Here is a 27781-nt window from a genome sequence, read left to right on the forward strand (position 1 = left end):
AGGCAGCTGGCAAGTCCTAGAGTGGTCAGGGTCTCAGTCAAATGGATAGATTCAGGTTATCAGGAACAACTAAGAAGGAGACCCAGGTGCAGTAGTGACTCTGGAGGCCAAGGCATGGGCATTGTAAGTTGAAGGCCAGAATCAGCAATTTAGCAAGGCCCAAAGCAACTTAGCAAGATCCTGTCTCAAAATTTAAAAAAATAATAAGGGTTGGGCATATAGCTCAGAGGTAGAATGGCCCTAGATTTAATCCCCGGTAGCCCCCCTCCCCTGCAAAGGGGAAAAAGAAAAAGAAGAAGAAAATGAGGCAGAGATAGGGATATACACCCACATAGTAAGAGACCAGAGGAAGGTTCTACTTAGGTCTTTTAGATTTTAGACTTAAAACATTAAAATTAATACCAGGTTCCAACTGATAGTTCTGGTGCTGCAATTATACTGCCTGCCTTGGTCAGAATAGGCTCCTTATATGCCTGAGGTTAAACCTGTGGGAAGAAACCATCAGGGTTTGTAAGTAAATCTGTGGGAAACAGACCTGAAATAGGAAAATGCTCTGAAATTTATAAAGGGTTTTTTATACAGGTGGGTTTTTTTGTTTATTTTGTTTTGTGTTTTTTGATGCTGGGCATCCAACTCAGGGCCTAGTACATGCCTAATATATGGAGTACCACTGAGCTACATCCTCAGCCCAAGTGTGTGTTTGTGTGTGTGTGTGTGTGTGTGTGTGTGTATATATATATATATATATATATATATATATATATATATATATATATATTATAGTTTTCTGATTAGAAAGCTGCTTCTGGAGTCAGACTTGCAGGGGAATGAATGAGACTTGTCACCTAACATTGAGACTTGCCTTTCAGAGCCCCCATTTCTTCAAATATAAAATAGAGATAGTGGTAGTATTTAACTCAGAGGGTGATTTGAGGTTAATTAGATAATATGAAGCACTTAGAATCATACCTGGCATAAAAAGAGCTCTCAGTTAATATTAATAGTTACATTTTTTAAAAATAGGTTCTTTTATATTGTCTGGTCTGGCTGGGACCTCCAGGACTCAAGTGATTCTCCTACTTTGTGAGTCCCTGAACTGCAGGACACACCAGACTGCCTGGTTCAGCAGTTACAGATTTTGACTAGAGCTCAGTGATCCATTTTGACTTATATACCTATGTAGTTTTTTCTGCTCAATGAACCGTACTTCAATTATGTCTTGGTTTTCTTCACCTGTATCAGTAGTTCTAACCAGAAGTGACTTTGCCCCCAAGGACATTTCGCATTGTTTGGAGACATTGTTGGTTATTATAAATTGGTGAGAAGGATGCTAGTGGCATCTAATGAGAGAGGCCAAGCATGCTGACAAACATCATCTGATTCACATGTCAGTACCCCCATAACAAAGAATTATCCATCCCCAAATGTCATTAGTGCTGAGGTTGAAAAATCCTGACCTAGACCCATTTCTAGTAACCATCTTTGACAACTCTGAAGGAATAGGATGGTGCATTCTTCTTCCCTCACTTTCTAGGGCCCTACTCTGAAAAGATGAAATGTGTACATAAAGCTGTCACCTCAGGGCACACTGTCATAAGGAGTCTTCCTACCCTTGTCCTTTCTTCTAATTGTGTTCTGGAGTTGGGGGTGTGGTGAGATTTACACATTCTGGAATGTAGCAGGCCACTTTGATTCTTCCTCAGTATTTCCCAGTTGCTTTCAGAGGGTTGCAATTTTCAAATTGTTATTGATTGATTTGGGGGAGTGGAGGGAGGGAGAGCCAAGTAAGCCTTCAGTCTGGCTGCAGAGAGCAGTGCCAGCACATTCAAGGCAAGGCAGAGAGGGAGGATGAAGGGTCTTTATAGCTACCTCCAATTGGGAAGGGTCATTTTGTTTCTGGCAGCATAATATAGGTGATTTGTCAACTGTGCTCATTTTTCCAATTGTGTTTTGTTGCTTCACGAATTATGAAAACGCATTTTAGATCCTAGCCATCTTTTCTCATCTTTTCTGGAACATCACAAGTCTTCTTACCAACAGCTAGGAAAGGAAAAGCTGTCAGGGCTGCTGGCCAAGTGCTGTTTAAAATCATTAATTTTTCTCTACTCCTTCTGCTGATTCATTTTGGAAAGGACAGATGAAGGCATGGGAATCTCCACTGGAATTCTCAGTGAAGCCATAGGAAGATTTGAGTTTTCACAGATTCACTCTTAGAGAAGTTTAGAATGAGATTTCAAACACCAGTGAAGAGGTGAGGAGGGTGAAGGGATACACTGATAGGTTTCACTATCCTATCATCCTACCTCAGGATTTCAGAAGTCAGAGTTGGCAAACAATCCATGGCTCAAGGGTTCTCAGTGACCCTGCCCAGTAGCAGTATGAATAGTTATACTGTGCCAATTTCTAATTTGAAATTTAAGCTACTCAGCTGAAATGGCATATAATCAAGAAATTAAGCTTCATAATAACTGGAATAGTGGCTACATTTTAAACCTGATGAGCTTTATGTGCCATGTGCACATAAAGAATGTTTTTTAATGGCTGATGAGTAAGCTAAATATTCATTTTCTTCTCCAAATGGCTATGGATTTTCTTTTCCTCAGTGAACACTGATCTTGAATACACCCAGATGTTAAAACCCAGATGTTTCTCTTTGTGAGCAAAAAGTGGTCTTAATTAGTTTTTATAACATACATGTGTTTTCCTCTAGAAAAGTGCAGCACTCAAAAAATAACATCTTAATTAAAATCCAGTGAATGCTTTTTCCTGTTCTTTTTTCCCTATATAATCTTGTTCCATAATTTCTGCATCTAATACACAAGGAAGGGGAACCTCCAAAATGTTTTTTTGGATAAAAAAAAATCAGATTTTGTGAATTTATGACTTTTGAGTTTATGATTAAATCTCCCCATTTATGTAACTTTTATTATGGGTTTCATGAAGAAAAACTCTGCAATTATATTCATTTTAATATTGATAAATCGATTTTGATTAGAAGATGGCCCAAAGCCATATTCATTTTGTCAACTGCCACCAAATGTACAAAGGCCACGATGCTGAATTTCTGGATGCTTACTCCTTAATGGAATATAATTGATAGTACCAAGAAATTACACTGTGAAAATTTATTATTTTTTCTACTATATTATCTACATTTAGTATATCTAATTGAAAAGTCAAACCCTTTTAGAAGTATTAGTTAGGGCTGCCAGAATAAAGTACCTCAAAGGGAGTGAGTGGCTCAACCAACAGGAATTTGTTTTCTCATGATTCTGTATGCTAGAAGTCTGAGGATAAGTGTTGGTGGGTTTGGTTTCTTCTGAGGCCTCTCTCCTTGGTGTGTAGATGAGCACCTATCTTCTCCCTGTGACTTCACATGCTCTTCCTTCTGTATATACGTCTGGGTCCCAATTTTTCTTCCTTATAAGGACACCAGTCAATTTGGATCAAGGCCTACTCTAATGATCTTAACTCCATTACCTCTTTAAAGTCTCCATGTACAAATATAGTCACATTCTGAGACACTGGAGGTTAAGACTTCAACATACAAATTTTGTTTGGAAGCTCCCAAATGGTAACTCTTAAGGATGGCACATGTTTGTTTCAACAAATCTCACAAACCTGAGGATATCAAAGCCTCCAAGAAATAATGGGGTCCCAGGAAGTTAAATACATGCTAGTGTAAAGGTCAGGATTAGGTATACCTAAGGTGTACCTAGGCCCTCTAGTTTGTTCATCAAGTTCATCCTTTCAGGATCTAGGAAAAAACGAAAGGGTGAGTGAGATTTCAGAAGAAATCCTTGGAAATATCCTTAATGCAAAGCCAGTTTCTTTTTTTGCTACTTAGTTTAGAAGCATGGATGTTCAAAGACCACAAAGGCTATCATTGCTCTAATATGTGGACTGACTTACTAATAGGACACTCCCCCTCACTAATTTGTCTATTATCTATTTATCTTCACAGATAACTTGTTTACTAGTCATGATACTTGTAATGTGGGGGTTCTGATCCAGGAAATAGATTCAAAGTTTGGCAGGTGGAAGAAGATGCGAGGCACAGTGGGAATATTGGTCATCCTTTATTCAAGGCGGCCATATCCATTAGCCAACCCTGGGCTTCACCTTCAGCCTCCAGACGATTCATTTAACTCCCCATTTAGCCCCCTTCCATATCCCCTTTTCATATGCAGGCCAAATGAAGAAGGCACTCTGCCAACAGGTTACATAAGGAGGTGCATGCTCACAAGTTAGTGTTTATGACCTTGAAAATATATGCTGAATCAGAGTGTTTCTGGCCTTGACTAACCCTAACACAGTCGGTCTACAGCCCTAGCTACACACTAAAAATGTAACATAGCCTGCCGGAAGTCTCAGTGAGGGAGCCTAACTACAGCCATTTTGGGGCCTGTCCCAACAATACTTAACTTCCCTAAAGCTGGTCTTCCTTATCTCTTAAGTAGGGATAATAATAGTATTTATATCACAAGGTTGATGTGAGGATTAAATGAGATGATGGTATTAAATTGTCTACAAAGTATGTAATAAATATTAGCCAACATATTGACTAAGCTCCATGAAGGCAGGAGTCATATCTGGATCAGTCACTATGGTGTACCCAGTTCCTGGGAAGCTGGAGGCACTCAATGAAAATGTATTCCCTCTCTGTCTTTCACTTCACCTCCCTTTGCAGTCCTGTCTGCATGCACAGCCCTGTGTAAGAGGATTGTGAATTCAAAGTCAGCCTCAGGGGCTGGGGTTGTGGCTCAGGCTAGAACACTTGCCTAGCATGTATGAGGCACTGGGTTTGATTCCTTAGCACCACATAAAAAAATTAAATAAATGAAGTTATTTAAAAAAAAAAAAAAAAAAAGCTTTCTGCCCATGGACGCCCGAGAGAAAGCATCGTTAAAGTCTCTCTTCCTGCTGCCATCATGTCTAAAACAGAGTCCCCTAAAGAGCTCGAACAGCTTCGGAAGCTATTCATCGGCGGGCTGAGCTTTGAGATAACTGATGAGAGTCAGAAGCGGAACACTCACACGGACTGAACTGTGTGGTAATGAGAGACCCAAACAAAAAGCGCTCCAGAGGCTTTGGATTTGTCACTTATGCCGCTGTGGAGGAAGTGAACGCAGTCATGAATGCAAGACCACACAAAGTGAATGGAAGAGTTGTGGAACCAAAGAGAACATTCTCAAAGACCAGGGGCCCACTTAACTGTGAAAAAGATCTTTGTTGGTGGCATTAAAGAAGACACTGAAGAACATCTCCTACGAGATTATTTTGAACAGTTTGGGAAAATTGAAGTTGTTGAAATCATGACTGACCGAGGCAGTGGAAAGAAAAGGGGCTTTGCTTTTGTAACTTTTGATGACCATGACTCTGTGGATAAGATTGTCATTCAGAAATACCATACTGTGAATGGCCACAACTGTGAAGTGAGGAAAGCCCTGTCAAAGCAAGAGATGGCTAGCGCCTCATCTAGCCAAAGAGGTCGAAGTGGTTCTGGAAACTTTGGTGGTTGTCGTGGAGGTGGTTTTGGTGGAAATGACAATTTCAGTTGTGGAGGGAACTTCAGTGGTCATGGTGGCTTTGGCGGTGGTGGATATGGTAGCAGCGGGGATGGCTACAATGGATTTGGTAATGATGGAAGCAATTTTGGAGGTGGTGGAAGCTACAATGATTTTTGGCAGTTACAACAATCAGTCATCAAATTTTGGACCCATGAAGAGTGGAAACTTTGGAGGCTGAAGCTCTGGACCTTACTGTAGTGGAGGCCAATATTTTGCCAAACCACGAAACCAAGGTGGCTATGGCGGTTCCAGCAGCAGCAGTAGTTATGGCAGTGGCAGAAGTTTTAATACTGCCAGGTAAGCAACAAAGCTTAGCAGGAGAGGAGAGCCAGAGAAGTGACAGGGAAGATACAGGTTACAACAGATTTGTGAACTCAGCCAAGCACAGTGGTGGCAGGGCCTAGCTGCTGCAAAGAAGACATGGTTTAGACAATACTTACGTGTATGGGCAAAGAAACAAAGGACTGTATTTGTGACTAATTGTGCAACAGGTTATTTTAGTTTCTGTTCTGTGGAAAGTGTAAAGCATTCCAACAAAGGGTTTTAAAGTAGGGTTTTTTGTTTGTTTGTTTGTTTGTTTTGTTGTTGTTTTTTACACCCATGCTGTTGGTTGCTAAATGTAATAGTCTGATCATGACGCTGAATAAATGTGTCTTAAAAAAAAAAAAAAAAGTCAGCCTCAGCAACTTAATGAGGCCCTATGCAACTCAGTGAGATCTTGTCTCTAAATAAAATATAAAAAAGGGTTGGGGATGTGGTTCAGTGGTTGAGCACCCCTAGGTTGAATCCTAGGTACCAAAAATAAATAAATAAGTAGGACTATGTCAAACTAAAAAGCTTCTGAACTGCAAAGGAAACAACTGACAAAATGAAATGATAGCATTTGGAAAAGGGGGAAAATTGCAATCCATATATCTAATAAGAGGTCAATATCCAAAATTTACAAAAGTTCACACAATTCAACAGTGGAAAAACAACCCAATTTTTAAAAGTGTAAAACATGCTGACTAGGGTGGTGTATGCCTGTAATCCCAGCTACTCGGGGGTCTGAGGTAGGAGGATCACACATTGAGGACAGCTTGGGCAACTTAGTGAGATCCATGGGAAGGGGCTATAAGGAAGATGAACCCTTCCAGGGTACGACCCCAGTGACACGACTTCTCCACTCAGTCCCATGCTTAGTTACCACACAAATAGTCCATTCAAACTAGGATGGACTGTTGAGGTGACAGTTCTCATAATCAAATCATTCACCTCTTGCATCAGCACAGGAGGTTTTGAGGGACACTTTATATCCAAACCTCAATAATTCTCTTGCAGCTTCCTGAGTAGGTTTTGTTTTGTTTTTTCCCTAAGGTCTTTGGGATCAAATCCAGGGCCTCACACATGCTAAGCATGCACTCTACTACTAAGCTATATCTCCAACCCACATTTGGCTACTTAAGATGATTATTTTTGAGTGCTTTATCAGGAAATGCATAAATCTCCATATCTTTTTTAAAAAATATTTATTTTTTAATTGTAGTTGAAGACAGTACCTTTATTTCATTTATTTTTATGTGGTACTAGGATCGAACCCAGGGCCTTGCACATACTAGGCCATTCGCCATGCCACAACCCCAGCCCCATAAATCTCCGTTTCTTTAGCATCAGTTACTTTTCCTTTGGAAGATGCAATGCTTTCCTGGTTGATCATGATCCTTTTGGGCATGAGGATATCTGCACATTTGAAGTAGTTACTTATTCCAGTCTTTCTGGTCTGGCTCCATCAGGGAAATCCCTCAGCAATCAGTCCCACACAGAGATTTTGGACAGGCCATCTGGTGTGGTCTGTGGATGGGCTTGCCACTGGACTCTCAGGCAGGCAGGTGTGGCTCCTGGGTAAGCAGGTGGGTGAACCTGGATCTTGGGTCCTTGAGGGCTGACCTAATACCAGGGCCACTAAGGTAGGTTCATTCTGTGAGGATGAGTCTTGAGGTTGAGTCTGCAGGAGTCAGACTGGCACTTGGTCCCAAGGAGACATGCCTACAGCTTGAGTTCATGTGGTTCGCTTGGATTCTGGTTCCATTGGGATGATCCTGGAGCTTCAACCTATAAGGGCCAACATGGCACAGAGTCTACTGGGGTGGGTTTGAACCTCTGGTTCACTGAAACAGGTCTAGACCCTGGGTCCATGGCTTCTGAGGCCACAGGGACCAGCCTGGGTCTGTGGGGGGTGGGGGTAGGGGCAGCCTAGAGCCTATTTTATGAATATTGATCTGGTGTCTAGATCCATGAGAACTGGCCTGCAGCTCAGGGGCCTGGAGACCTACTTGGCTCTGGAATGGACCTAATAGCTGAGTCAGCAAGGGTAGGTCTAGGTCCTGGGATTGTGAAGGCTACACTGGAGCCTAGATCCACAAGAGATGTTCTTGAGTCTAGGTCCTCTGGGACTATCCTGGACCTTAGGTCTTCTGGAGTATGGGACTATGGGCACAGGCCTGAAACCTGTGTCTGTGGGGACCAGTCTGGAGTTTGAATCCACAGGGGCTGGCCTGGTACTTCAGTCCACAGAGGCTGCCCTGGCACTAGAGTGGACCTAGGGGTTGGGTCTATACATGCCAGTCCAGTGAGCAGGGCTACAGAAACTGCCTAGCAGTGCAGTAGCCCTGGACTGAGTTTGTGTAAGCCAAAGTAGAACTGGGATGGGTTTAGAGACATAGTGTACAGGGCCATCAGAGCCTGGGGCTATAAGAACAGCCCTGGCAGTAACGTGGGCCTGAAGCATGGGCCTTTGGAGTCGGCCCGGCATTAGGAAAGGAGCTTCTCATTGTATCATGACAAACCACCACTTTCCTGAGGTGTAGCCAGGTGCAGTGGTGCATACCTGTAACCTCAGCTACTTGGGAAGCTGAGGCAGGAAGATTCTTAGAGGCCAGCCTGGTCAACTGAGAGAGATTTTTAAAATAAATAAATAACTTTTAAAAATAAATAAAAAGGGCTAGGGATGTAACTCAGTGGTAGAATGTCCCTAGGTTCAGTTCCCAGTAATACACACACAGTCATGTGGAGTAACATTCACTATGATTTTCTCTCCTCATTCTCGTTAGAACAAACAAGCTAATATTCCTGCTCAGTCTCTAATAATGTTAGGATTTATATGCATCCTTAATCACCATCATCATATTAGAGCAGTAAGTAAATTTACATTTAAGATTATGTTTTAAAAATGATTTATATTGCCAGGCATGGTGACATGCACCTGTAATGCCAGTTATTTGGAAGGCAGAGTTAAGAGGATTGCAAATTCAAGGCCAGCCTTGGCAACTAAGTGAGATTCCCAGTTTTTTGTTTGTTTGTTTGTTTGTTTGTTTGTTTGTTTGTTTGTTTTGAGACAGAGCCTTGCTAAATTGCTGAGGACTTTGCTAAATTGTTGAAGCTGGTGTTAAATTAACAATCCTCCTGCCTCCACCTATCCAATCCCTGGGATTTCAGGTGTATGTCATCAGGTATGTCTCAAAACAAAATTTAAAAAGGATTAGGGTAGTATATCTTAGTGGCAGAGCACCTCTGGGTTTAATACCTAGTACCACAGCAAAAAAAAAAAAAAAAAAAAAAAAATCTTCTTATCAACTTGAAATGTTTTAATAATAGAATATGGCAATATCATTTTTGATAAGCCTACAAAATATTATTTTAAAGGGCCTTTATATTAACCCCATCTCAATTAACGTAATTAGTCACATAAAACCTATACCCTAATTCCACGAGTTGAAACAAATCCTTACTTGTAGCAAACACAATTACCACTTATGAACAAATTAAATGTTATGAATTAACATTAATATGATCAAATGTTAATGTCCACCTTAAATCAAAATTTTCAACATATCTCAAACTGTCTCCTAATAACTTGATATGCAATCATAAATATGAAAAACAAGAGTTATTTTGAAGGAATACATTTTAGGACTCAAAGCTACAAGAAAGAATTAAAAGGTTGCTCTCATACCCCACTACATTTAAGTGAAGTCAGTTAATTAAGCTGGTGGCCCACACTCTGAAATGTTGGCAAATACCATATCATTTCTCTACTAAAGTTTCTCTGCATGATAATTGTTTTATTTAAATTCTAGATATAATCTCTCCATAAACCTTAACTTGCACAAGCCTTGAGGTTAACATTTAGGTAAAAATCATCATCCAAAATCAACAAAAGCAGCAGTACAGTTTAGTAATTTGCTGTAATTAACAAGGCCTGATTATCAGGCCAATAAATGGAATGTAAACTCCACACCTTAATCACCATAATTCTTACCGTACTCATGGAGCTAGGCATTATCTACTTCAATTTAATTCCAAGGCATCCCATTTAATTCTTCCTAGACTTTTCCAATATGTCAAAAATTGCTCCCCATCTCAATTACATACTAACTCTTCCATCATTATCTCCTAGTTTCCATTAGCAAAGCCCTTAATTCAATTTGGCAGCTATGAGAAGGTTTAATTACATTCAACAAGAAAAAATTATAGTCTATACCTCAGTTGTTTACAAAGACTAAATAACAGTCATTGTTGTTTAAAGCACAACACTAATTAATCTCAAATGTTTTATTTACCTCATTTTCATGATTACTTTATTCTTTACTGAAAAGTCTGTGCCTGCTGTCAAGATATAGCCTCTTGACATTGATTTCATCTATAATTGGAATTGCCACTATGCTGTTTTACATTCTTATGGTATATTTGCCATTAACAAAGTTTTTTTTTTTCTAACTGCCTTATTCTTGAGAATTTATCCAACATACTACTGTTATTTTAATAATTTCATTATTCTCTCCCTGCTTCATTAAACAGTTTTTAGTTAGTATTTACAAAATACCTGAGAAAAACAACTCAAAGGAGGAAAGACTTATTTTGACTCACAGTTTCATGGGTTTAAGTCCATGGTTAGCTGGCTCCATTGCTTTGGGCCTGGTGCAAGGCAGAACATCATTGCAGAAGGGCATGGCGGAGGAAAGCTGTTTACCTGGTGGCAGCCAAGAAGCAACCCGGGCACACCCCTGGTGACACACTTTCTTCAACTAAGCTCCACCTCCTACAGTTTCCACCACTTCCCAATAATGCCATCAGATTATGAATCCATCAATAGATTAATCCATTGATGAGTCACAGCTTCATGATCCAATCACTTCCTGTGAGCCCCACATTGAGCATCTGAATATTTCTGCGTCAAGGCTTCAACACATGAGCCTTGGGGGGACATTCCAGATCTAAATTTATAACACCAAATATTTCTCCAAAATATGAATTACCTTTTGTGGGGAGGGATTACTGGGGATTTAATCCAGGGGTACTTTACTCCTGAGCCACATCCCCAGTACTTCTTATTTAAAGATAGGGTCTTGCTAAGTTGCTTGAAGACTTGCTAAATTGCTGAGGCTGGCCTGGAACTTGTGGTTCTCCTGCTTCATCCTCCTGAGTTGCTGGGATTATAGGCCTGTGCCACTGTACCCAGAAATGCTAACCACATTTTTAATACCATGGGCTTCTTAAGTGCAAGGACCCTAAAGTCTTCCTATTTTCTTTGTTCGTTATTTCCATGCATTTCATCCCAAACAATTTTCATTCTCTTTTTCTATGTCTTTCTCTTAAAAGTTCAGGATGTTCAAGAAAAGAATAATCATTGTCAAATATGATGAGTTTTTGCTGAGTGTTCTTAGTTATTTCACTTGTTCCCAAGCAAAAAGAGACTCTTCTTAGTGCATGTGGTGAATAAGGAGATTAGGATTTCATGGGAGTTTATGAACTGGGACTGGAAATTGTTTTAGATTCAAGCTCATTCCAGAAACCTTAGGGGTAAGAGTTTAGAATCTTTCCTTAAGTACTACATTTTCAGTGTTACTCAGATCTGTTCTGTGTATTTACTTCTTTCTCTCCTGCTCTAATAAACTACTTCAGCTTACTTATCATTTCAGCTTCCCCACAATTTTAGCTTGTACTCGATCCATTATGATTTCCCAACTCCTGACACTCTCACAAAATTTCAGCTAAAGCTTCTACTAGTTACTTAAAAATTATTTTTGTTGTTGTTTTTCCTTAGATCCAGTTTCTGAGAAAGATCATTCATTCATTTGGTAAAATTAATCCTTTAAAATCTGGCCTTGGAGAGTGAAAACGACTGCCTCACCTAAAGTTGAGTTGCTCGTGGGTGAGGTAGTTGTAGGTGAGGAAGGAAGGAAAATATCAGCAGAATAATTATGGCTCCTGAAGCAATAGGGTCCTTTGGTAGGTCAGTTTCCTTGGTGGAGTTTAAGGACAGGGTAAGCACAAAGACAAAGCTGGCCAGTAGTTACAGATGAAACAAGAAGATGTAACTCTATTTCTTGCTTAATGTTTATACCAATTCCATCAAGTTCCATTTTGCCAATCATGTATTGATCATGAAGCTGTATAAGAGAGGAACATGAAAATTATAAATCTCAGATTATTTATAGCATCTGTGAAAACCCCATAGCTAAAATCACACTTAATGGTGAAAGACTGAATGTTTTTCTCCTAAGTTCAAGGACAAAGTAAAGATGTCTGTTTTTACCATTTCTATTCAACATTGTGCTAGAGGTTCTAGAAAGGGCAATTAGGCAAGAAGATTAAATGAAAAACATCTAGATTGAAAATAAAAAGACAAAATTTATCTTTATTCCAGATAATATGATCTTACATAGAGAAAATTCCAAGGAATCAAATTTATAAAACTGATAAGAATTAGTAAGTAAGTTCTGCAAAGTTTCAGGACATGGGATCCATTTATAAAAATCAATTATAGCTGGGTGCAGTGGTGCATGCCTATAATTCCAGTAGTTTGGGAGATTGAGGCAGGAGGATCAGGAGTTCAAAGCCAGCCTCAGCAAAAAAAGTGAGGCACTAGGCAACTCAGTGAGACCAACCCTAAATAAAATACAACATAGGGTTGGGGATGCGGCTCAGTGGTTGAGTGCCCCTGAATTCAATCCCTGGTACCAAAAAAAAAAAAAAAATCAATTATATATAGTGGTAATGAAACAAACCAAAAAAGGAAATTTAAAAAAGTAATTCCAGGGGGGCTGTGGATGTGGCTCAGTGGTAGAGTACTTGACTAGCATGTGTGAGGCACTGGGTTCAATCCTCAGCACCACGTAAAAATAAATAAATAAAATAAATGTATGTGTCCATCTACAACTTAAAAAAAAAATTCAGGGCAGGGGATGTAGTTCACTGTTCACTGTCACTGGTAGAGCACCTCTAGGTTGAATCCTTAGTACTATACACAAAAATAAATAAATAAACATATAAAAAAAGAGAGAGAAGACCACCCATAGAATAAGAGAAAATATTTGCTAATTGTATATATGAAAGAGACTTGTATCCAAAAAATATATAGAATATATTCTAAGATAATTCTTATAACACTACTCTAGGAAATAATATAAAATTAGAACTGGAAGTTTGCCAGACTAGTAACTTCTTATCTGACTAATAACACCAAGTAATTTTATCAAAATGTCTGCTATTTCATTATTATACATGAATATTGTTTAAAATATTTCACTAATTATATCATTATATTACAAATTTGAGATGAAAGAAATAAAATAAAGGAACTATTGGAACATGATTTCTTTAGTGTCTTCTGTGGAATTTCAATTATAGACCCCAAAACAGGCTAGCATAGGAACAGCATTATATGTTACAGGGGAATGTGATGCATTATTGAAGAATAATAAGATCCAAAAACTATCTCTGAAACTGTATAACAAAGCCTCTTTAAATAACGTCAGATACATCTGAGATCAACAATGCCTAGGATATTTCAGTTTGATTAGTGTACCAAAATAAAAGTATTAACAATTGTTTGCATGATTAAGCCACATGATTTTTTTTAAATTGGCTACATAATACATAAAAGAACTAGAAAACTATAAAAGAATCATTATTAAGTAATACTGACAAAAATATTACTAGCTTTGATAGTCAATAACTTTTTTCCAAGTACATGTACAGAACTGTCCCACCCCATTGAAGTTAGAGTCCTGTGACTTTTTTGACCAATAAAAGTTGAGTGTTAAGTGACATGTACTTATTTTCTTAGGTTCCTTTCCTTCTGCCAAGGTAACCACCAGCATCCTACCTGGTAGAATCTCTGTTAGATCATGCTTCTCAAGGATAATGTGGGGTAGAGATTAGAATTAATCCGTAACTGATATGGACTACTTTTATCCATATGAATTCAAGTATCTCTAATTTAGAAATTGCTATCTGTGGGCCCAGTAGCATATGCCTGTAATCCCAGCAACTCAGGAGACTGAAGCAGGAGGATCACAAATTAGAGGCCAGCCTCAGCAATGTAGAGAGACCTGAACAATTTAGTAAGCCCTGTCTCAAAATAAAAAGAAAAAACAGTTGGGGATATAGATCAGTGTTAGAGTGCCCCTGGAAAGTCTCTTCTAAATTATTTGGTCAAGATTCACATTTATACCATTATTATAGAGTAATGAAATAAGAAGAGCAATTGAGTGAGTACATCTTTACATCAGGAGAACTTTCTATGTTTGTATGTATGTATATGTGTGTGTATATATGTATTTGTATATATCTAGTTTTAGTTATGAATTTTTTAAAATATTTTTTTAGTTGTCAATGGTTCTTTATTTTATTTATTTTTATGTGGTGCTGAGGATAAAACTCAGTGCCTCAAACATGCTAGGCAAGCGTTCTACCACTGAGCCACAATCCCAGCTGGCTTTCCTGAATTTTTTTAGCTCAAGTTGTAAAAGTTCTTTAGAGTCAATTTAACATCCAATTATGAAAAGAGAAAACAGATATTTTTCTTGGTCCATCATTACTTCAAAAATGAATATTTCAGGGGAGTGCTGGGGAGTGATATTGGCCAAATTATATTGTTGTATTGCATGTAGGAATATGTAACAACAAATCCCATCATCAGGTACAACTATAATGCACCAATTAAAAAATGTGGAAAGAGAAAAAATTAAATGCTTTTCATAATTCCTTATTCATTAAGAATTCTCCAAATGAACTACATCTTTTGAAGAATTAAATTTTAATATGCAAAATCAGTTACAGATATATAGAGTCAGTAGAATAATCAAGAACTTTTTATACCAAGCCAATGACACTAGAAGAGTATAATTACAGGGTGAATTTTGTTCCCCTAAAATTCATCTATTGAAGTCCCCACTACTAATGCCACAAAATGTGCTGGACTATATTTGTAGATAAGACTTTTAAGGAGGTAATTACCTAGACTCGGTGGTGCACATCTCTAATTCCAGTGCCTCCTGAGGCTAAGGCAGAAGGATCATCAGTTCAAGCCAGCCTCAGTAACGGAAAAGACCTAAGAAACTTAGTAAAACCCTGTCTTAAAATGAAAAATGAAAAGGGCTGAGGATGTGTTAAGAACACCGCTGGGTTATATTCCTAGTACCAAAAAAAAGTAACTAAAGGAAAATGAGGTAATATGGATATACACTCAAATCCAATATGACTGTGTCCTTGGAAGAATAGGAGTCTGGGAAACCGACAAGACAATGGAAGAAGATGGTCATTTGCAAGGCAAGGGGGAAAAAGCCTTATGCTGACACTTAGATCTTGGGCTTCCAGATATTCTGTTGTTTAGCTCACCCAGACTTCAGCCCTCATGATCTTTCCAAGTTGTATAAGGTCTCCCAAAGGGCATCCTAACATGAAAGAGGTCTTTCAGCAACTGGTGCTAAGAAGGAAAGACATGCTGCCCGTAGAACTGAGTGATTTCTTTCCTATGATGTAGAAACATTTAAAAGAATAGTTGAAGAACATTCTTTTTATTGTGCTAGATTTATGGCTCCTGAAATTAAGTAAACATTCCTCTAACCACTGGTGCAATTTTAATATAGTTCCTTAAAGAATATGTGGCTTAAACAAAGAGGCTGGAAGTCAGACTCATGGTTTTAACACCAACATAAACCTGTTCTTTTGACTGCAAAGTCTGACTAATAACATAGGACGTTATCTTCTTGTCAGAGCGTTTTTGAAGAGTGATCCAACAGTGAGCCAAATGCACAGAGCATCATAGAAACGACAGTTTCTTGTATTCAAGCTCGCTGAGGAACTGATGGGTACAGAACTCCCATTTCCTGAAGGCTTTAATATTCAGCTCTGTGGAATTCAGAGCTGCATCTTGTTTTTGTAAGTAATTTTTCAACAGAAACACTAGAAATAGCAGAAGATCATCATTTTATTAAACACTCTCCTAATTTTTTGGTGAAATTTCTAGGAAGGCCAAATAACAGAGCTAAACAATTTTTATTTAGATTGCTTAGAGATTCTTGCTCTTTCTTTTAGCCTTAAGTGTAAACTCATCCCCATTCCATAGAAGAAAACAGTAATTTACAGTGGAGACAACTTGCAGGCATCATTTCAAAAATACAACCTGAGTTAGCATAGACAGAACAATGCACTGAGGAAAGAGCATTGCTTCTGTGATTTTCCTGGCAAAAAATGAATAACCTGAATCTAATCATAAGAAATATCAGACAGACACATCCAATCAAGGGACTGACTTGCTGTAAATGGACTTCTTGTATGCTTTAGAATGACAAGGTCATGAAAGAAAAAGAAAAAAAAAAACAAGGAACTGTTACACATTGAAAGGACAAATGAGACAAGACAATGAAATGCAATGCGCAATAGTTGATCCTGGGTTGGAGCCTGGACCACAGATGGATTTTTTTTCTTTAGCTATTAAGAACAAAAACATTGGGGCTAGAGGTATAGCTGGGTGGAAGAATGCTTGCCTAGTGTGAGTGGGCACCTGGGTTTAAAACCCATCAAAAAAGAAAAAAGAAGAAAGAAAGAGAAAAAGAGAAATGGAGATAGGGACAAAGAAAGAAAGATAGGAAGAGAGACTGGGGTTGTGGCTCAGCGGCAGGGCACTTGCCTAACATGTGTGAGGCCCGGTTCGATCCTCAGCACTACATAAGAATAAATAAATCAAATAAAGATATTGTGTCCAACTAAGAAATAAATATTAAAAAAAAAGAGGGCTGAGATTGTGGCTCAGTGGTAGAGCGTTCACCCAGTATGTGCAAGGCCCTGGGTTCGATCCTCACACCACATAAAAATAAATAAATGAAAGAAAGATATTGTGTCCAAGTACAACTAAAAAGTAAATATTAAAAAAAAAAGAAAGAAAGATAGGAAGAAAGAAGGAAGGAGACTAAGACAGGAAGGAAGGAAAGAACAATAGTATTAGCTTAGTGGGACAATGAAATTTAAATCCAATAATGATACAATAATAGTGCACTGATATTAAAATTCTTGATTTTTATCATTATACTTGGTGATATAAAAAATTTTTTTGTTTTGTTTTGAAGTGGTTAAGTGTAAATGAACCTCATGTCTACAAGTTATTCTCAAACAATTTTTTAAAAGCTAACAGAAGCTGACAATGTCGGATACTTAAAAAAAAAAAGAGGTTTATTTAGTTTGCAGGTCTGGAGGTCAAGAGCATGGAGTATGGTACTATTATCTTCTAGGCTCTGGTGAAGGCCCTCTGACTGTGTAACAGAGAAGGGAATTGGCTACATGCAGAAGGCACCAAACATGTAGGGTGGCCTTGCTTTATAGGAACCATTTTGTAATATTAATCTAATCCCATGAAAGCTAGAATTCCCACAAAACAGCATTAACTGGTTCATGCAGACAGTGCCTAACTACCTCCCACTAGGCCCACTTCTTAAAGTATCCATCAATTCCTAACATGCCATTCTAGAGATCAAGCTTCCAGAATATGAACCTGTGGGGGACAAACCATATTCAAAACATAGCAGTAATATTTTTTTCTGTTGGCAAGAGGAACAACTAATATGTGGTATTGGACATATTACATTAATTTTACAAACATTTTGAAGTACCTGCTCTGATCCAGTAACTGATAGATTTAGGGATAAAGAAATAAAACATACATGCAGTATTTTGACCTAAAAGATCTTATGGATCAGTAGGGAAGACAGATATATAAATGAGTAATTGCAATAAAGTCATTGAGGTGTTTGTGAGTGTGCGCATTTGTGTGTGTATGTGTGTGAGACAGAGATATCAATCTACCACTATCAAAGGATGAAAGGCCAATTTACAGGGAACAGAGAAAAGGAGAGAGTTTCTGGATCTCCTTAAATCTCTCCTTAAACAAGAGATTATGTTTGAATTAGAAGTTAAAAGATAAGTAGTAGTTTAGATGAACAAAAGGAGGAAAGGGTATTCTGGGTAGGTAGAATGATGTGAGCAAAACTCATGGAACTATGAAATAGCTTAGAGTATTAGTGAGACAACAAATAATTCAGAATGACTGAATTTAGGATGGGAGGTCGCCACAATAAAAGAAAGTGCTGGAGAGAAGAAGGTGCAATTCCTTAAGGGCCTCATAAGCCATAGTTCCAGGAATCTTTGTACAAGCCTGTGAAAGCAGTTTGGAACTTCTTGTCCACTTATTTGGATCAAACTTATTAAACTATCACATGCATCCAGGTACAGTGGTGAAAGGAGGCTAAGGAAGAAGGATTGCAAATTCAAAGCCAGCATCAGCAATTTATCTAAGCTCTAAACAATTTAGTGAGACTCTGACTCAAAAAAAAAAAAAAGGTTGAGGATGTGGCTCAGTGGTTAAGCGCCCCTGGGTTCAACCCACAGTTCTAAAAACAACAACAAAAAATTAAGAATGAGCAGAATATCTGAATAGATATTTTATATAGAAGATATATGGATAGCAACTAAGCATATGAAAAGATGATCAACATCATACATCATTAAGAATTGCAAAAAAAAAAAAGAATTGCAAATTAAAGCAAAGAGATGCCACTCTATACCATTCAAATGGTAAAAATCCAAATTACTGACAATACCAAATGCTGACAAGGTTGTGGAGCAAAAGGAACTCTCATTAATTGCTGGGGGAACATAAAATGGTATACAATCTCGAAAACACATCTGAACAGTTTCTTTCATACCTAAACATACTCTTACTATAAGATCCAGCAATCAGATTCCTTGGTATTTACCCATGAGTTCAAAACAGTGTCTTCACAAACACCTCCACATGAAGGTCTGTATCAGCTTTATTCATAACTGCCAAAACTTGGAAGCAACCAAGATGTCCTTCAACTGATATTTGAGAAAACAAACTGTGGTATATAGATATAGTGGATTATGAGCTATGAATACATAAATAAAGCATGGAAGAAACTTAAAATCTTATGCTAGACTGTGGGGAGCCACCAGTGAGCTACTTGAAGGGTCTTCACTGGGTATGGATGATAGACCCAACCTGATCTTTTCTTAAAATTGGGAGCCATCTTGCCACAAAGCCATGAAAAGCTAATTTCGGCTTTACTATAAATTACCGCAAATTCTGAACCTGCTTGGAATGCCTGCTCGTGCGTTCCTTGAACTCACCCATGCCTGGCCCTCTGACCAGATAGTAGCCCTCTCTGAAACTTTAGTGGCACCTCACAAATCTTGGCCTTCCCTGGCCAGATAACAACCCTCTCTGAGGCTCTAATGACCTTCATAAATTCTGATGTCGGGGCCAGCAAAAATGTAAACTACCATTAGTGTTATGCTCGTCAGAGTTCTGTTATCTGTAACCCCCCTTTGTGTAACTTTCTGGGCTATAAAGCTGGGCTGCAGGAAAGATGAGGCTGCTGTCTTGTTCCCGCGGTTTTGGGAGGGAGAGGCAGCCTGGCCGGTTGAAATAATAAGCTTGCTTTCATTTGATTTTAATTGGAGTCAGTGGTCTTTTCTTGCATCCTAGTCTAACAATGGAGCCATGAAGACTTAGGTTTTTCCCTTGGAACTAATAACCCAGCTCTCCCGTGCTCATCAGATTGCCCAAGGCATGAGATCTGTGTCTTCCCTCTACTAGGGAGACAGCTATCCTCGCTCTGGAACTGGGCATAACTCATTGGGAACTAGACAGTCCCCTACCTTATTTGGCAAAGAACATTCCATGGAAAACCTTTGATGTTCCCCCACATAAATAAAGCAAGCTTGGGTTCCATTCTCTCTCTCTCTCTAGTGTGGAAACTCCTGCTTTATAAATTTACTTCCTGTGTCTGGTGGTTGTTTTGCCATTTTCTTTTTTTTAGCTTTTATTCCACAGCCAGCCTGCTCCATGAAGAGGAACCTCACTTCCACCACCTGAGCAGTACGTGGGTGGGACTAGACTTGGGGGTGAGGCTCGGTTACCATGGTAAAACACTCATTTAGCATATCTAAGGCTCTGGGTTCAATCCCCAGCACTTGAAATTAATAATAATAATAACAACATAAGTAAGTAAAATCTATTAATTCGGTCTGGGGTATAGCTCAGTTGCTAGAGTGCTTGCCTTATATAGGTTCTATCCCTAGCACCAAAAAAAAAAAAAAATCTATTAATTAAAAATGTATGATTATATAAAAACAAATTTGGGGGCTACCAGGGAGGTTAAAGTAAAAAAGTTCTCTAAAGAAACCCCACTAAGGAGTTTGGACATTATGTTTTAAGCAAAGGCTTTTAGTTGGTGAGTTTTTGTAAGACTGGAAAAAACGCCGCACCACACGACACAGATTACCAAAGAGGCTTCCCACTTTATTACAAAAGGCTGTGTGTTTATATAGGTCTAAGGAGAGGTCGCAGGGCTGAGGTAGTTAACAGGTCGCCCGTTTATTGGCAAGCTCTTCCATATGTCAGTTCTGGAGCCCAAGAAGTTAATTCTAATTGGGGCTAAGGCTTCCCACCAGCAGGGTTTGAACATTGGTGCTGGCAGGAAGGTTTCACGCCAGTGAAAGAAACAAAGAAGAGAAGGAGGGTCGTTAGACGCCATGCTGGGGTTTTTCTCTGGGATGCTGCTGCCATTATATGCTTACCCAACATTCCTCCCTTTTTGTTTTCTTAGGAATTGGGGCGTCGTTGGTCAGATCCGGCTGCTTCCTGCTGTGTGGGGGCGGTGTGGGGCCTAGAAAGGGAAGTGGAGGAATGTTCAGGGGTAGGGGCAAGTCTGGGGATATCATGGCAACCAGAAATAAAACCCAGTGGCTATAGACAGCTACTTCCGTAGCGGTGAAGTCTATGAAAGTTCCCTGAAACCACAAGTCGTCGATGGCATCGAACCAGTCCTGGATGGAGGAGATGTTGGTATCAGCCACTGGTCCTGTAACAAAGACTCTAGGAAATATTGGAAGCGTTGCCTTGACATGGTGTCACCAGCACCTGAAGAAAATCAGAGCAAAAAAAGCAGGATGAAGATTAAAAAAATAAAAGCAAATGTCAGTTTTTGGCAGAAGTTCCATGTCGGGGAACTGACAGAGAAAAGGCCAAGGGCCATGAGGAGGCTTAAAAGGACATAAAGGCTCAAGAATCCAGGATGGCAGATTAAGAGGTTCTCCGGGCTCGTTGTCTCCTGCTGTCCGATGTCCATTGCATTCCATCGCGCCTGGTAGTGAGCTTCAGCAATGAGTGAGCTGTTCTCTTGAAGATGTTTGGGGCTCATTGGTCATCAGAGGCTGGTAGTACCTAAGCATAGGCTGGTTGAAAGTTTGGTTAGAGATCTTCCGTAATTGGCCCTGTAGGAAGCGAAGCAGACAGGGCAGGAACAGCACATCAGGAAAAGAAAACATATGGGCCCTAAAAGAGGCAACAGCCATGATTGGAAGTGGGCTAAAAAGAAGGTGGCAAATGGGTTTTGGTTTGGTGGATTTTTCAAAGAGGTAGCCAAGTCGGTGAGCTTGACTACGTTAGTTTCCACAAGGCCTGATTCATTGATGTAGTAACAGCATTCTTCCCTCAAGAAAAGACAGGTTCCACCTTTTTCGGCTGTGAGTAAGTCTATAGCTCGTCGATTTTGAAGAGTAACTTGAGCCAAGGATGTGACCTGCTTTTGTAAAGATGCTAGAGATTCTGCCATAGAAGTGAGCGCTTGTTCAAGTTTAGAACTTAAGTCCTGTACAGCCCATAAGGAGTGTCCTAGAGTTCCACCAGAAATTCCGGCTCCCGCTGCAGATACAGCCAGTGAGAGACCCACCAGTATTGGAAGGGAAGCAGCCTGCTTATTCTGCACTGAGGGAGACAAGAGGGCCTGCACTTCAGCTGGGGTATAGAGAGTCAATTGCGGGACAAGCGTCACCAGTATACATGGGGTAGAGGTGTTGGTGAATAAGATAGTGATGAGAGAATGATTATACCAGAAGAATGAGCCAGGTGGTGCATAAAGGGTGAAATTAAAGGTGATGTTAGAGTGGCAAAACTTTGACTGGGAGACACCCAAGCCCAGGAGGCAGCACTGGGGAATCACAGTATGGTTATACTCCTCAGGCTCCCATAATGGAGCGTCGGGTGAAAGGGTTTGGAGAGAACGGCGGCGGGCAGATGGAGTGGAGAAATTTGAGAGGTCAGAAGCCGAGAAATTCAAGGGAACCCCTGCAAGCAAAGGTCGAGTCAGAGAGGCGCATAAGTAGCAATCAGTTGGTGTGATGGCGGGGAGGGTTAGATTTAAGAAGGTTACAGTTTCAGTAAGTAGTTGTAGCCATGAATACTGTGGTGGACTCCCGACATTAGGCTCATATGGATCCTGTATGGAGTCTAACAACTGCTGTTAAGAATGCTTTAAGAGGAGGACGACGATGTCCCCTGGAAAATGGTGTGAAAATACCACTTAGAAGAGTGTGAGTCATGGTGGAGTATGGGTGGTTACGCGAGACAGGAGAAGCTTTAGAGAATAGTTAGGATGTGGAGAGCAGGAGTAAAGGGGAGATCTAGGAGGCGACTCTTAAGGCTCCTCTGGGGTAGTCTTGTCATCAGCAGGTGGGGCGGCCTCCTGGTGATATGGCTTCAACAGGATTCCTCAGTTTGATCTGCTATGAAGCATAGCATTGCTGAACATAAGTGGGATTAGGTTGCCCAGTTGAATCCAGTAACATTAAGGGCCCGATTACAGTCAGTGAAAGGCCAATCGCCTTGGCCCATAGACTGAGAGTGGATGGTGCCATCCTGTTGCCATGTCGCTTGGATGTAGAGGCACCATCTGTGGGTTGGGATAGAAGCTTGAGAGAGATTAATGATTAGTAATAGGAGAGGATTGGCGAGAAACTTTGAGTTTGGTGGGCCCCAGCATGGTGGAAATATGACTGTATGGGGTCCTGTCTGGCGAGGTTTCAACGACTGAGAATGTAGCTCTCCAAGTAAAACTGCATCACCCAGTTAAAGAGGGTCCGATTTAATTCCCGATTGTGCTGGAACAGAAGTAACAGATAGTGCAGGAAGAAACCGGTCTGTGTGTTCTCTTAGGAGTTTGTATAGAAGCATGAGATAGGGCAGGTAGGACACAAGGGGAGGAGGAGTGACAGGAAAGTTTTAGTTGATTAAGAAAGGCATCCATAGAACAGCTCAAAGGGGCTAAGGCTTGAGGGGGCTCTAGGAGTTGCCCGAATTTGGGCTATAAGTCAGCCTGACAGGCTTAGAAAAATAGAAAAAACAAGCTTTCAAAAATATAAAATTGTGACCATGGTTTAAAGAAAACTACTCAGGACAGTTCTTAGTTTTCTGTAATCATGATTCTAATTTTTAAAATAAATCTTTCTATTTTTCATATGCAACAGTGGTGGGGGAGGGGTGCTGGGAATTGAACCCAGTGGTGCTTTAGCTCTGAGTTACATACCCAGCCTCCTCTTTTTAAAAAATATTTTGTTTTAGTTATACAGGGACACAATATCTTTATTTTGTTTATTTATTTTCATGTGGTACTGAGGATTGAATCCAGTGTCTCACATGTGTGAGGCAAGCACTCTGCCACTGAGCCACAATCCCAGCCCCATACCCAGCCCTTTTTATTTTTTGAAATAGGGTCTTGCTAAATTGCCAAGGCTATCCTTCAACTTGCCATCCTCCTTTCTCATCCTCCCAAGTTGGCTGGCATTGTAATAATGTTTGTATAAACTACATCACTGGAGAGTCAAATCAAGTTAGAGTTTATCAGGGTGAGGGGAAGCAACTTATTTGAGGCCATACTGGAGGGCTCTGTGAGTGTGCTTGCAGGTTTCAAACCGGAGTTTTTTAAATGGAGTTGCTTAGGCTCAGGCCTAAGGCCATCCTAACATTTCCTCTGCCATGTCTTTCCACCATGGTGTTCTGCTTTACCTCAGGCCCTGAGCAATAGAGTCAGCTGACCATGGACTGAACCTCTGAAACCATAAGCCAAAATACACTTCTCCTCTAAGTTGTTCTCATCAGGTGTTTTGATCACAGTGATGAAAAGCTGACTCACACACAACCTTTATGACTTCCTTCCTACCCGTTAGTAGTCTTCTAATCAGTTCTGCCTCCAGTCCTGTCCTTTTCCAATTCCTCCCCTAAAGCACTGCCCAAATAATATTTTGAAGGGAACATGAATCTGAAAACTGTTGGGTAAACATATAATGGCAGCAGCATCCCAGAGAAAAACCCCAGCATGGCGTCTAACGACCCTCCTTCTCTTCTTTGTTTCTTTCACTGGCGCGAAACCTTCCCACCGACGCCAATGTTCAAACCCTGCTGGTGGGAAACCTTAGCCCCAATTAGAATTAACTTCTTGGGCTCTGGAACTGACATATGGAAGACCTTGCCAATAAACGGGCGACCTGTTAACTACCTCAGCCCTGCGACCTCTCCTTAGACCTATATAAACACACAGCCTTTTGTAATAAAGTGGGAAACCTCTTTGGTAATCTGTGTTGTGTGGTGCGGCGTTTTTCCAGTCTTACAGTGGTGCCGAAACCCAGGAGACGGTGTGCTCGACAAACCGAGCCCCGTCTCTGCCACCGCCGTCACCAACGACACATTTTGCCCTTGTCTGTCTTTTTGGGCGCGGGCTGCCTGCCTGCACTCACCACTGATCTGGCCTAGGTACGTTTCCCCCCTCCCCGGCTCACCAACTCCCTTCAGACTCCCAGCAGGAGATGAGACCGTGATTGTCCAGCATGCTTCTGACGCCTGGTAGGGAGGAGGGAATACACCCCACTAAGATCTTCACTGGTCAAGTGGACCCTCTGGCGACCCGCTTCCCTTTGAGGCGTGAAGCTTCTGAGTTTACAGAGAGGGGCTCCCTGGTCTCTTCCTCCCCCCACCAGAGCTATGTTCAGCCCGAGCTGAACTTCTGGCCCGGAACTGCGTTCTGCTGGGGCTCTGTCTTTCCTTCCTTGATTCTCTCGTTCTGGTGGAAAGAAGTATGGGAGATGGAAAGAGAGAGAAAGGGAGTAAAAAATAAAAACCAAGAAACATGTTAAAATTGAAGTCATATAGAACTTTAAAGTTAAGTATAAGTTATTCTTTTAGTGAAATTTGTGACAAATTTGCTAATGAGAAAAATAGAGAAGAAACTTATTGTTGGGATTTTATTCTTTTTTTTTTTTTAATAATTAGGTATTGGGGATTGAACCCAGGGGAGTCTACCACAGAGCTACATTCCCAGCTCTTTTTATTATTTATTTTGATGCAGGGTATCTCTATGTTGCTTAGGGCCTTGCTAAGTTGCTGAGGCTGGCTTTGAACTTGTGATCCAGACTTACATATACTACATTATTTCATGTGTTCATTTAAATTTGCTGAACTCACACTGTGCCTCAAGCACACAAAGAGGAGTATAAAGGCAGTGCCTAAGGGAGGTTTGGGGGGAATATTGGCATGAGCCATGTGGCACCAGGAAATTGTTTACTGAGACCTCAGGAGACATCCATTTTATCTCCTTTTACAATAGTTTTTCATCTTCAAGAACAAAATTTAGATGAGAATGATAAACCTCCAGAATTATACAAGAGCTCAGAGGATGAATAATATAGACACGAGTGGATATTGTAGGGCTGCACCTTCATAAACATCTTATTGTATATTAACAATATAAATATTTAAAATGTACATTTCAAATGGCTTCTGTATAACTATCAGTAATGTAAAAAAAAAGTGTATGTTTTCCCTCTACTCTTATACAATCAATACAGAAGTCTTTTGTGACCTCAAAAGTCTGGGGATTTCTCCCCATTAGCAAGCAAGCAAGCAAGCAAGCAATTCAGCTGCAGTGGACAGTAAATGGGTATCTTTTGATTCAATTCAGTTCTGATGATGTCTACGTAGAAAGATCTCACAGGTGGGAGGCTCAGTCTCTGACTCCTCCCCACCACCACCTTCAGATGACAATTTCAAACCCCATGTTGCTTTACCTGCGTTTTTGACTAATAGGATATAAACTGGGATTCCCACAAACCTGTTCTTCAATTAATTTGCTTTAGTCTCTCACCAAACTCAGGGAAACACATTTACCAGTTTATTATAAAGGGTGTTACAAAGGATACAAAGAGATGCAGATGGTGAGGTATGGGAGAAGGGCATGGAATTCCATGTCTTCTCTGGACACACCCTCCAGAAACCTCCCCTTGTACATCTATCCAGAAGCTCCTGAATCTTCTCCTTTTAGGGTTTTACAGAGACTTCATTGCATAGGCATAATTGCTGATAGACTGGTTGAGGAAACCCAGCAAAGCTTGTTTATTTCAGATTCTTCTTGAACTCTCTGTGCATCATTTTTCCCTCTAGGTCATGCAGCAGAGCCTCCCTGGAATGAAAAGGATTTTATGACCTACTGTTGGATAAGGGTAGGTCTGGGAATTTCTTTATGGCCATCTTCAAGACAGAAAGATAAGGGAAGATTAGAATTACTGTGACCAGCCTGGGGAAGAGATAGTCCAGTTTCTCTGGCTTGCCTTGGGGAGGGAGTTATAATCCAGGGACTCCTGGTGAAAACCAAAATATATAGATCATAATGTCACACTGTCAGATTTCAAAACTGATCACAAAAATGACTAGGTTTAAATTAAGCTTAGAAGCTAAATAGAACTAACATATGCATATATGGAAAGAAGAATAGAGTTTCATAAAGGACTCATCACCTCTATTTTGTTCTTTTTTTAAACATTTTTTTTTTACTTGTAGGTGGACACAATACCTTTATTTCATTTTTTTAAATTTTCTTTGGTGAGAAACTGAAGCAAATTAATTGAAGAACAGGTTTGTGGGAATCCCAATTAATAGAAATAGACAATAGTCTATGAGCAATTATGCCTAGGCAATGAAGTCTCTGTAAAACCCTAAAAGGAGGTGTGCATATGTGTGTGTGTATATATCTTTATTTTACATTTTGTGGTGCTGAGGATCGAACCCAGTGCCTCATGGATGCTAGGTGAGCACTCTACCACTGAGCCACAACCCCAGTCCCCCTTTCATTTTTATATGGTGCTGTGGATCAAACCCAGCATCTCATGCATGCCAGGTGAGCGTTCTACCACAATGCCCCAGCCGCAGCCCTCTATTTTTGTTCTTTAAATGTTCTGTTTGTACATGTTTTGGAATACTTCAAAAATTAGAAAAGAGTTCACTAAAATTATATCAAAGGAGTATCTAGAGTAACAATTACCCATGATAATAATTTATCTATTTCGAATAAAAGAAACACAAGAATATCTTTCCTACTCACTTTTAAATAGAGATAATGTTAATCCTCTTCTGTGGCAGCTACTGTGGCTCTCTCAACCTCCATTCCCTGCTCCTTCTATTTGGAGAAGTTGGAAAGCTAAAAGGCACATTTTCAGACTCTCTTGCAGCTAGTATTCTGCATATGGAGTAGGTTCAGCCAGTTACATACACTGAAAGGGAGGTATAGGTGAGATTTCTGCAGCACGGGGAGCTGACAAGCTGGTTCTGACTCATAGGTTTGTATGAGTTTCTGTGAGCTGGGTGAGCATTGCACTCTGCTGTCACATCTTCTTAAAGAGTTCATGGTAGCATCCACAGCAGTAGTAGAAGCAGTAGTTTTCTGTCCTCTGGGGCAGATCTAGGAGAGAATAACCCTAACACCAAATCTCAGAGGAAGTTCCCTGATTTTGCTCTTCTAGCCCTTTAAATGAATTTATAAGCTCCCCTTCTCTAGCTTAAATTCCTTTATGCTGGAAATACCTAGCATAATTTCTTTTACCTACACTGAACCCTGAGTGATAAACTAGTCTGTGAGAATAAACTGTTGCTGTGAGAATTAAACAAAATAATTTATGTAAATAACTCAGAACAATGCCTGGCACTTTCTACTTAATACATGTTACTATTTAAATTTTTATTATGGTGATGGTTCACCTGGAAAAAA

At 40.0% G+C, this 27781-nt stretch overlaps 1 pseudogene; it reads left to right on the forward strand.

Annotated features, from left to right (window-relative positions):
• Positions 1–4931: 4931 nt before the first annotated feature.
• Positions 4932–5982, forward strand: LOC124102706 (heterogeneous nuclear ribonucleoprotein A1-like; annotated as a pseudogene).
• Positions 5983–27781: the final 21799 nt, after the last annotated feature.

Source organism: Marmota monax, unplaced genomic scaffold, assembly GCF_021218885.2.
Source record: "Marmota monax isolate L192 unplaced genomic scaffold, Marmota_monax_Labrador192_F-V1.1 WCK01_AAM20220418_F8-fsc00002, whole genome shotgun sequence".
In the NCBI taxonomy this organism is placed as follows: domain Eukaryota; kingdom Metazoa; phylum Chordata; class Mammalia; order Rodentia; family Sciuridae; genus Marmota; species Marmota monax.